The 12025-nt window shown below is 41.1% G+C and overlaps 1 non-coding gene across 1 annotated transcript; it reads right to left on the bottom strand.

Annotated features, from left to right (window-relative positions):
- Nucleotides 1-215: 215 nt before the first annotated feature.
- Nucleotides 216-278, bottom strand: LOC118677920. The gene has a single exon (XR_004974627.1). It is a non-coding gene; the product is annotated as a U7 small nuclear RNA (small nuclear RNA).
- Between the last annotated feature and the right edge of the window lie 11747 nt (nt 279-12025).

Genomic DNA, 12025 nt, shown 5'->3' with positions numbered 1-12025 from the left:
ACGAGCCATGGGAACTTGACCATATTAACTTTTTGAAACTGTTTCTGCATTTGGAACATAATAAAATCCTTGGATTTTAAATATTAAAAAATAAAACAATTAATAAACTAGGAAAAAATTAAATTAAAAAAATCATTTTAAAATTTTAAAAATCTTAGGATTTTTGTGAGGAACAAATAAGTTAAAATACACAAACTATTTTTTTTATTTTTTATTAGGGCCTTCTGGGACGAGCCGGAAGACCTGCTGGACAAATTAAAAAAGAGCTGTAAGCACTAATGCACAAACTCTTTAGGATAGCGCTTGACACACTTTGCTCTCCTTACTAGTATATGTTAGTTTAAAAAAGAGGGCATTTTAAGCATTTGTGGGAAGAATCTAGGCTTAGGCTAAAAGTAAGAGAAGAGAGACACAGCACTTGTATTATTGGGAATCTCGAAGAGAGAGCTCTTTTTTGAAAAGAATCAGGGACTCACAAGTCCCCAGTGGAAAATGATGACTTATTATACAAAATAAGGCAAATAGGAATAAAAGAGAATAGAGATCCCACATATAAAGTTAAGGAAATGGGTACTCTCTGACATCTGAGATAAGCAAAATGTTGCCACAATTCTTTTTTTGCTGTGTCCATGGCAGCTGGTAGAAATAAATAGGTTCCTACTGACCTTGGCACTCAATCTCTTGTCCCAGGTATTTGAGTTCCAACCTCAGAAGGCTGAATCATCAAATAGGCCTACCTTCTTTAATATATTATAACCTCTTTCAGAACAGAGGCTATCTTTTAACGTCTGAATGCCTTCTAACCTTTAGCATAATGCCTTGCCAGATGGTCAGTGTTTGTAGAACGACAGACATCTGTGCTTCCATGCATTGCAAAGGAAGTTGGACTAAATACCTTCAACTATTCTGCCTCTAAGAGTCTATGACTCTTTTGAAAAGTATTTGAAGTGTTGATACATTAGAATCATATATGTCAAGACCCAGCATGGGCAAAATTGAAGGGGAGTAATGTTGAAAGTTTACATGGGGCATACATTCTCACTTCAACAGGTGGCCAATCCATTTGAGCATGAGCATGAGTAGCAGGAGGACTTGAAGGCGGAACCTCTTTGTGATTTGGAAGAAAGCTTTGATTCAATGTCTGGTTGAAGCCCCCAAATTTTTTACTATATATTACGGAAGAGATAAAAGTAAGCAAATAGTTTTAGGACATATGTACAATATGATTATTCTTTCACCAAGTAGAGATTAAAATTGGCTATTTGTAACAGGAAACTCAAATAACAGTGGCTTGAGTCAGATGGGTTTATTTTAATTTCATGAAACAAAAAGTCTAGAGCAGTGGTTCTCAACCTTCCTAATGCCACGACCCTTTAATACAGTTCCTCATGTTGTGGTGACCCCCAATTTCATTGTTACAAATTGAACATAATTAAAGCATAGTGATTAATCACAAAAACAATATGTAATTATATATGTGTTTTCCAATGGTCTTAGGCGACCCCTGTGAAAGGGTCGTTTGACCCCCAAAGGGGTCGTGACCCACAGGTTGAGAACCGCTGGTCTAGAGCAAGGCAGGGATGGTACAGAAGCTCAAGGGTATCATGTCTCTAAGGTCTTTGCAGTTTCTTTGAGCTTTTCTCTTGTGGTCAAATGCAAGTGTCTGCTGCAGCACTTGCTACATGCCTGCACTTCAGGATGCATGAAGGAGAAAGAACAAAGAGCACAGATGATGGGAAGGGCATGTAAGCTGAGTCTATCTCCTCCTTCTTTAAGGTATTGTTCTCTTTTTTGCCTTCAAATACCTACTTATAGCTCCTTGGCTGTGATACATGGATACCTCTGCCCATGTATATCTATAATGAAGGCTGGAAAAATTTAATTTTTATTGGCTGGGCAGTTTCCCTCATCTCTTAACAAAATAATTTTCAGGGTATTTATGAGGGTGGATTGTGAGCTACTGGAGGGCAGGATATCTCTCCTTCATCTTTAACTCTACAGGCCTTGTCAGAGACTGGTGCATCCTGAAATATTTTTTTTAATATATTTTTTATTGATTAAGATATTACATATGTGCCCTTGTCCCCACATTACCCTCTACCCCCCCCTCATGCCCTCACCCCCCCCCCCCCGTTGTCCGTGTCCATTGGTTAGGCCTATATGCTTGCATGTAAGTCCTTTGGTTGATCTTTCCCCCTTACCCCCACCCTCCCCTACCTTCCCTCCAAGGCCCGACAGTCCAATCAATGCCTCTCCGTCTCTGGATCAGTCCTTGTTCATCAGTTTATGTTGTTCATTATATTCCACAAATGAGTGAGATCATGTGGTATTTATCCACTCTCCAGTTGCATCCATGCTGTGGCAAATGGTAAGAGTTCCTTTTTCTTCTTCCTCTTCTTAAAGAATACCTTTCAGCATTTCATATAATGCTGGTTTGGTGGTGATGAACTCCTTTAGCCTTTTCTTATCCATGAAGCTCTTTATCTGACCTTCTATTCTGAATGATAGCTTTGCTGGATAAAGTAATCTTGGTTGCAGGTTCTTGCTATTCATCACTTTGAATATTTCTTGCCACTCTCTTCTGGCCTGAATGGTTTCTGTTGAGAAATTAGCTGACAGTCATATGGGTACACCCTTGTAGGTAACTGACTGTCTTTCTCTTGTTGCTTTTAAGATTCTCTCTTTGTCTTTTGCTCTTGGTATTTTAATTATGATGTGTCTTGGTGTGGTCCTCCTTGGATTCCTTTTGTTTGGGGTTTTCTGCGCTTCCTGGACTTGTAAGTCTATTTCTTTGACCAGGTAGGGGAAGTTTTCTGTCATTATTTCTTCAAATAGGTTTTCAATATCTTGTCCTCTCTCTTCTTCTGGTACCCCTATAATTCGGATGTTGGTACGCTTGAAGTTGTCCCAGAGGCTCCTTACACTATCTTCATATTTTTGGAATCTCTTTTCTTTTTTCTTTTTCGGTTGGGCATTTTTTGTTTCTTCTGTTGGATCTCTGTAAATTATTCTTTATTTCAGTCAGTGTATGCTAGTTGGTCCTTTTTCATGTCCTCCAGGGTCTCACTATACTTATTGAGGGGCTCACTAAATTTATCGGCGGTTTCCATAAAATTCTTGAAAAACCTTATAAACGTGGCCTTGAACTCTATATCCAGTCGTTTGCTTTCCTCCATTTCTGCCATTTGTGACCTGTTTCTTTGTCTCCGCATTTTGGCTGCTTCCCTGTGTTGATAGAGTGGCTTTGTGTGCTAGGTGTCCTGTAGGGCCCAGTGCCTCAGACTCCCCAGTTACATGAGGTGGACACTCTTGGTGCACCCCCTTGTGGGCTTTGTGCACAGTCTTGTTGTAGTTATGCCTTGGTTGTTGTAGGATCACTTGGAGGAATTGACCTCCAGGCCAATTGGCAGTGAGAATCAGCTGTGTCTGCAGTGGGAGAACTTCTGTGCTGAAGACACCCTTATGGGGCAAGACTTGCTTCAGTGGGGTTTTGGTGCTCACTGAGTCTGCACCCTGAGTGTGTCCCTTATGGATCTGAGGAGTTGTGATCTGGATGGTCCCCCTCTGACCACTGGGTACAGTGGCTCTTGGATCTAAGGAGGTGCTAATTTAGCCTCTGCCTGAGGTTACCCAGCAGGAGCTACGAAGAGAACTGCAGATTCCCCTTCCTTTTTTGGAGTTTGGAGGTGCCCTGATGAGGCTCAGCTGTGAAGCAATGCAAGCCGCTGTGGGGCCTTGGGCCTTCTCTTGGAAGTTCTGGGTCTGTCTGGCCCAGCTGCAGTTAGGTAATTATCAGGTTGCAAAGGGCCGGGGCATTCATATGCAAAAGCCTCTGCCGCAGCCTGGGTGGGGCGGGGTCTCAAGGAATCAAAGGGCGGAGCAAGCAGTTATGGCGGATCCTTAGCCCTGCCCTAAGGAGTCTCACGTCTCAGTGTCCCGGTAACGGCAGCAAGCACCTCTGAGGGAAAGCCGCTCTCAAGCTCGCCCACTGCCAGACAGTCCAGTATCTCCCCGTATGAGTCCTGGGTCCCCAGAGACTTCCCAGAACCGGAGTTCAGAGCCATCGGGAGCTTGTGACTCCCTCCGGATTCAAAAAGACAGCCGCGTCCTCAGGTTCCAGCCCCTTTCCACGCACTCAAGTCCCCGTACCTCTGCACTTTACTTCCACAGCTCCTCTGGCTCTCAGTGTGCTTTTCTTTCCTTCTAGTTGTAGAATTTACACTCAGCCAGCCTTCCTGTAGTTCTGGATGATGTCCGTTTTGTGTTCCTAGAAGATTTTTCAATTGTTGTGGGAGGCAGCAATTTCCCGGTGTTTACCTATGTTGCCATCTTAGTTTCTCCATCCTGAAATTTTGAGTCTGATCACCTGCATTTGTGTTCTGCTTCTGATATTTATCAGCTGAGTGGCCTTAAGTAAAATAATATTTACTTCTTATAACCTCAGTTTTCTTATCCATAAAATGATACAATAATAAAAAAATACAATTGACAGAATAGAACAGTGGGAAAATGAATGGCCATTGAGTAAACATCTATCCATCTTGCCACAGCTGTCCATGAAAGAACCTCAGAATGCACCCACAGAACCCCTTATTTAATTTTATTTATTTTTTAAAAATATTTTTGTTGATTTTTAGATAAAGAGGAAGGGAGAGGGAGAGAAAGAGAAACATCAATGTGAAACAGAAACATCAAGCAGCTGCCTCCTGCACACCCCCTAATGGGGATTGAGCCACAACCCACGGCCTGTAACCTGACCTGAACCCTCAACCTTTCCATGCATGGGATGGTGCCCAACCAACTGAGCCATACTGGCAAGGGCCAGAACCCGTTATTTTAAAGAACATTAAATTTTTATGGGTCTCCTGATCAGTTATCAGTGGTTCTCAACCTGTGGCTTGCGACCCCTTTGGGGGTCGAATGACCCTTTCACAGAGGTCGCCTAAGACCATCCTGCATATCAGATATTTACATTACAATTCATAACAGTAGCAAAATTACAGTCATGAAGTAGCAACGAAAATAATTTTATGGTTGGAGGTCACAACATGAGGAACTGTATTAAAGGGCCAGAAAGTTGAGAACCACTGAGTTAGCTGCATGATATATTCTGAAATTGCTGTATGAGTTTATCTATTGATGGGGATATTTAAGAGCAGTTATCCTCTGAAATGCTGGATATTACATAGACTGAGCCCTGGCATGGGTTCAAATATTGGTTTCACCACAATTCACTGTGAGCCACTTTGAGGTTCAACTCAATTACATGGAAAAAGGAGATAAGACAAACTGATTTTAAAATTTCTATTCAAGAGCAAATAATTAAGAATAAATAAGACATCCCTACAAAAGTACAAAATAGAGGGACTTCCTTATTAGAAATTGAGTATTTGTCATAAAGCTCTATTTTTTCAGATGGCCTAGAATTAGGTGCAGAGCTATACAAATTGACGAATAAAATAGAAAAGATGGCCCAGAAACAGACCAATACAAAAATGGAAATTTTGTTTGTGACTGAGATGACACTGCAAGTTGGTTAGAAAAAGATGAACTTTTCAGTAAGTGATACTGGAAAATTAGTTACCCAAATGTGAAAAGGTGAAATTAGATACCATCTCACACTGCATATAAAAAAAATCAAACCCTCACAGATTAAGACTTACATGTACAAGGCAAAACTATAAGGTTGAGAGGAAATTGTAGGTTTTCAGTATGTTTCCACTTGAACAAGTACAAAACCATGCAAAACTACATATTGTATTGCTTAATAATACAAACATGATTAAATATAAATAAAAATAAGGGAAAGATAAAGAGAAAACTCAGAATTGCATTTCCTCTTAAGGGACACAGAGGACCTAAATGTTCTTATTCTTAAATTGGGTGGTGTCTACACAGAAGCTTGTAATTTTATTATACTTCATACCTTTTTGTTTATACTGTATACCACTTTTATAAGGATTCTTTTGTTCCTACATATGTCTTTTAAAAGATTTAAAATGTAGAAATGGAAGGCATCAGTCTCATTGAAGTATTGTATCAATCATGAAAGTATTTGAAGAAGCATTAAATAAATGTGTTATTTTTACCCACTACACTATGCAATTCTTGAAGACAGAATTATTTTTATTCATCTTGATATTCAAACTACAGTGTCTGAAATATGGTAGGTACTTAAGAAACATTTTTTGAATGAATGAGAAAGCTATTTAATGTTAGCATATATTAATATAGGTTTTTAATCTTGGTATTATTAGAACTAAGCTGCTCCTTCTAGTATTTACTAACAAACATATCATTCTATTCACTTGTTAATTTTATTCATTCTTCAAATCTACATATATAAAATCCTAAGTGACCATTATGACTGAATGACAAGAATGACTAGAACAACCAGTCAACCAGTCGCTATGATGCACACTGACCACCAGGGGGCAGATGCTCAACACAGGAGCTGCCCCCTGGTGGTCAGTGCGCTCCCACAGCCAAACTCCCATGGCACATCCTCCCGGCTGGCCAACTTCCTGTGGCCCCTTCCACCACCAGCCAAGCAACCTCCCACGGTCCCTCTCCCTCCCTGGCTGCCGGCCAACCTCCTGTGGCTCTCTCCCCCGATCCCTGCCACTAGCCAACCTCCCTTGGCCCTTCTCCACCCCTGGCTGCTGGCCAACCTCCTGGGGTTCCTCCCCCCTGCTGACTGGCTCCCTGATAGGCCTGATCTCCGGCCAAGCCGAGGGACCCCATCTGTGCATGAATTTGTGCACTGGGCCTCTAGTATTTAATAAGGCCAATTATGTTCCAGATATACTGCGATGGGGGGAACTGAGATGAACTATATTTGTGTCCTATTTCCAATGAGCTCAGAGTCTAGTGAAAGAGACAAATGAATATCTGGACAATAATATTTGCTTCTGTAAACCACTTGCTAGTAGTGATAAGACCATCACAACTGAGTTTAATAACATATACCTATCTTCCTGGTTGCCTTTTTCTTTTCTTTAGATAATAAGTACATTTTCAAAGTTTTCCTTGATGAGTGGTAAAGTAACTTACTTAGCTCTATTTCCCTGGCGCTCCAGGGAAAAAGGATTCTATTCTCACATGAACTGAAGACTGGGGAATAAGCATGTTCTTGCCTTTGAATTGAGTTTAGTTCAGACTGGAATCAGGTGTGAACATAAAAGGGATCTATTTAATCAACACCTGTGATGAGAGTAGTGACACTCAGTGAGAAATGCTTTAAGTACAGAGAGTTTGTATTTGACAGACTTCAGCACCTGGCTGGCGACATAATAACAAGTGCCAATATGGGGCTTGATAGCTGTGGGAAATATGAGAGCAACCTAGATGAAGTCCACAACAAGGACTGAAGAAGATTGCAACTTCAGCTCCGTTGACACTTGGGTGATTACATTAAAAAAGATAGACAAGTGTTGAGGACAGGATTTCCCAAATCGTATTCCTTGGAATGTCATTCCTTCAAAGACGCTTTATAAAAAAATAAATTGAAATACATTTGGGAAATGCGGTTTCTCTCCTTTGTTTGTTTGTGTGTGTTTTTAGACTCACAATGCATAATATTATGTTAAAGACCCCCATGAAACCAGTTCAACTTTGTTTAGAAAGGTGACAAAATGATGTGAAGAAACTGTTCAATTTTTGATGAGTCTGTCATTTCTATTTTTAATTGTCTTGTTTACCCAACAATAATTTCTTGAGTGCCTATGATAAGGCAATGGATAATTGACTTTTAAATACTAGTGATTTGGGAGAAGATAAAATAATTCTTAAATGAAAGAGAAAAAAAATATGGGCCTGAGTTATTGTCTCTTGGGTCCAGAGCATTAAGTGCATATATCAAACAAATTAAAATGTCTTGAATATCTGCTGGGAAAACACTGTACCACTTAGTGACAACCCCTAAAAGTGTGAGCATATCCCAGAGATGGTTTTCCATACCTTCCCTGAATGGAAATAGTGGCCCTCACAAAACCAACATCACTGAAAAGTAAATGAAATTTAGATAGGCCATGAATTAAAAAAAAATTATTGCAAAAGTAATTCTTGCTAATTATAGAAAATGTAAAAGATATAAATATGAAAAAGGAAATAAAAAAACCAGGAATATATATGTATTCTATCTATATATATATAAAACCCTAATATGCAAATAGACCGAATGGTGCAACAACCAAACAACCGAACAACTAGTCGCTATGATGTGCGCTGACCACCAGGGGATGCACACAGAACATGGTGGGCATTGACAGCAGAACACTGAACATGGCAGGTGTCGGTTGCGGCGGGATGGTTGAGCAAGTAAGCGGGGGCACCAGACCAAGGTGGGGCACCAGTCGATGTCATCGGGGGGAGTCTCTGGTGGTTACTGAAAATTCTTTGCTCCCACGTGCCACGGCCCCAACCAGCACTTGCACCTGCTGCTGGCACCGGCCCTGCTCACACCTGCTGCCAGCCCCAATTGCCCCTGAGGGCTTCTCCACTTCCTTCTGCTCCTGAGAGGTGATTGTGGCAGTAGCCACTGCTTGCATGCACTGAAAATGCTGGCCCCACTTGAACCTGCTTCTGGCACCAGCCCCAATTGCTCTGCGCTGTCAGTGGGTGCGAGCGGGGCTGGCGCCATCAGCACGTGGGAGTGGCTGTGGTGGTGGGAACAGGGCTTCTGGCAGATGGGACCGGGGGCGGGCCATGGCAGGAAGGGCCTGGCAGGGACATGGAGGATAGGCCGAGACCCACCCCTATGCCCACTGGAGCCTCATGGCCCACAGTTCCTTTCAAGGTGCACGAATTCGTGCACTGGGCCCCTACTATATTTATAATACTACTAGAGGCCTGATGCACGAAAACTGTGCAAGAACAGGCCTTCCTTCCCCCAGCTGCCGGCACTGGCTTCTCTCTGGCACCTGGCACCCAGGCTTCCCTCACAGCCATGGCTTCATCCTGAAGGTTGTCTGGAAGGATGTCCAGAAGGACGTTCAATCTAATTAGCATATTACACTTTTATTATTGTAGATTAGTGGCCTGGTGCACAAAATTCGTGCACATTAAAAAGGAATTAATTAGAGGAAATATTTTAATATTGCTATTTGCCCTTTATAATAATAGAAGTGTCAGAGATGAAAGAAATTTAGTAAAATGTATTTGAAAATCTTCCTCCTATCAGAGTCTGGGGCACACTGTGGAACCCAGAGTCAAGTCCCTGCCCACCTGTGTGCACCTCGAAATCGTGTGAGACCCAGACCTGGCCAGCCCCACCCCCATCAAGCCCTGCTGGGTAGGGGGCACAGCCTCAGGTCCCATGGTGGACCCTCAGGTCCCCCGGCCTGGCACCAGGGCAGGGGGCATGGCCTGAGGTCCCCTGGCTCAGCACCTGGGCGGGGGGCATGACCTCAGGTCCCCTGGCCTGGTGCTGGGGCGAGGGGCATGGCCTGAGGTCCCTCATCAAGCCTCGCCAGGTTGGGGGGCACGGCCTGAGGTCCCCCGTCAAGCCCCTCAGGTCCCTGCCCTGGCCCGGTGCCACATAGCCTCAGGTCCCTCCTGATTGGTCATTACAGCCAGTTACGGGAACCCCGCCTCCCCTGTGGGCCCAGCCATCTTGTGTTATGGGAACCCTGCCTCCATTGTGACAGTGTCATCTTGTAACAGCGTGACAGAGTGAGGGTCAATTTGCATATTACCTCTTTATTATATAGGATAAATAGTACTGAAACTGTAATTACCATAAATGTTTTTATAGCCATATTTCACATAATAATATTTATGTATATCTACTTATGTCAATGAATATAAATCTAGGTTATATTTTTAAATTATTGATTAATATTTCATTATTATATCACTAGAGGCCCAGTGCACAAATTTGTGCATGGGTGGGGTTCCTCAGCCTGGCCAGCTGGCCTCCCCCCATCAGGGCCAATCGGGGGGCCAGTCAGGGGGAGGGGTTGTGGGAGTTTGGCTGTGGGAGTGCACTGACAACAGGGGGCAGCTCCTGTGTTAAGCATCTGACCCCTGGTGGTCAGTGCACATCATAGCTACTGGTTGACAGGTCAACCGGTCATTCCAGTTGTTTGGTCTTAAAGATCACTTAGGCTTTTATATATATAGATAATAGTTTAACCTTTTCTTACTAACGAACATTTAGGTCATTTAAAATTTTCTGTGACCATAAATAACACTGTAATGAACATCTTTTGTATGTTTGACCTTTATTTCTTCAAAATAAATTCTGATAAAGTGGAAATGCTGTTCCTAAGGATATACACATTTAAATATTAAAAATTTCTCTCAAAGAAGTGTGTACCAATTTACACTCCACTTGTAGTGATTATGAATGTGTTTATCTCCATATCCTCACACACAGAAGAATATACATAAAACATTGAGTTTTATGCTTAAAACCAATGTGACAACAATGCCTCATTGTTTTGATTTGCATTTTTCTAACTACTGAGTTAGAATTTTCTTTTTCTGTGTTTACTGCTTGCCATTTGTTTCCTTTTCTTTCTTTTTTTGTCTTGTTAATCCTTACCCAAGGATATCTTTTTCCATTGCTTTTTAGTGAGAGTGGAAGGCGGGGGGGGGGGGGGTAGAGAGAGAGAGAGAGAGAGAGAGAGAGAGAGAGAGAGAGAGAGAAAGAAACATGGATGTGAAAGAGACACATTGCACATTGGTTGGTTGCCTCCCACACTGCCCTGACCTTGGCTGGAGATTGAACCGGAAATCCAGGTATATACCCTTGACCAAAAATGGAATCCAAACCCTTTAGTGTTCAGGCTAATGCTCTAACCACTGAAGACACCAGCCAGGGCTGTTTTCTTTAATTACTTCCTTATTCCTATTTTTTGTTTAGTTTCCCTATTGAGGTTTTGGCTGCCTTTTTATTGATCTGCAATCAGATTTTTTTGTAAGTGTTTTTTCTTTGTTTGTTTGTTTCTTGCTTTTATCTTTTAATTTTGAACTTATTTTGGACTTACAAATTCATAAAAATAGAAAATAAAGTTCCTATATATACTTTAACCAAGCTTCCTCTAATGTGTTAATCTTACTTATCCACAGTACAATCAACACAACCAGGACATTAAAATTGGCACAATATTATTAACTAAACTAAAAACCTTATTTGAATTTTACCAGAGTTTCTACTATTTTTCTTTTTCTGTTCCAGTCTGCAATCCAGGATCTCACATTGCATATAGCTGTTATTTCTCCTTAATCTTCTCCAGTCAGTAACTGTTCCATTATCTTTTATTGTTTTTCATGATTATGACACTTAAAGAGAACTGGTCAATTATTTTATAAAATATTCCTCAATTTGTGTTTGTCCCATGCTTTCTCATAATTGCAATTATGTTTTGTATTTTGGGTAAAAATTCCACATTAGTGATATTCTGTCATTCTCAATGCTTCATATCAAAGAGTACCTGATGTTGATGTATCATAATGCTGCTGAGGTTATCATTTGGTTAAGGTGGTGTCTGCTGGGTTTTTCTTCTGCAAGTTTCTGTCTTTCCCTTTCTAATTAATACAGTTACCCTTGAATAACATGGAGATTGAGGGCACCACTCCCATGCAGTAAAAAATCTGCATATAACTTTTGACTCCACAAAAGCTTAACTACTAATAGCCTACTGTATTATGTACTGTATTTTTACAACAAAGTAAGCTAGAGTAAAGAAAATGTTATTAAGGAAGTCTAAGGAAGAGAGAATACTTTGCAATATTTATTGAATAAAATCCACATATAAGTGGACCTGAGCAGTTCAAACCCACGTTTGTTCAAGGGTCAATTGTATCTTTCTTGGGGGAGATGCTTTGCGGCTAGGCAAATCCAGTTTCCATCAACTAATTAAGTTCTTGCTTTACACTGAATAAATTGAAACTGAAAATTGTGTATAATAAATTATAGATGGGATTGTTATAAGACATATTTAGGATATGAAAATCACTGGGCCCATTTTCAAACAACAGTCTTTGTCTCTATATTTTAAAAATATCGATGAATAAATAT

This window comes from Myotis myotis, unplaced genomic scaffold, assembly GCF_014108235.1.
Source record: "Myotis myotis isolate mMyoMyo1 unplaced genomic scaffold, mMyoMyo1.p scaffold_m19_p_2, whole genome shotgun sequence".
NCBI lineage: Eukaryota > Metazoa > Chordata > Mammalia > Chiroptera > Vespertilionidae > Myotis > Myotis myotis.
Note: the sequence above shows the minus strand (reverse complement) of the source record. Positions and strands in the feature narration are given on the sequence as shown.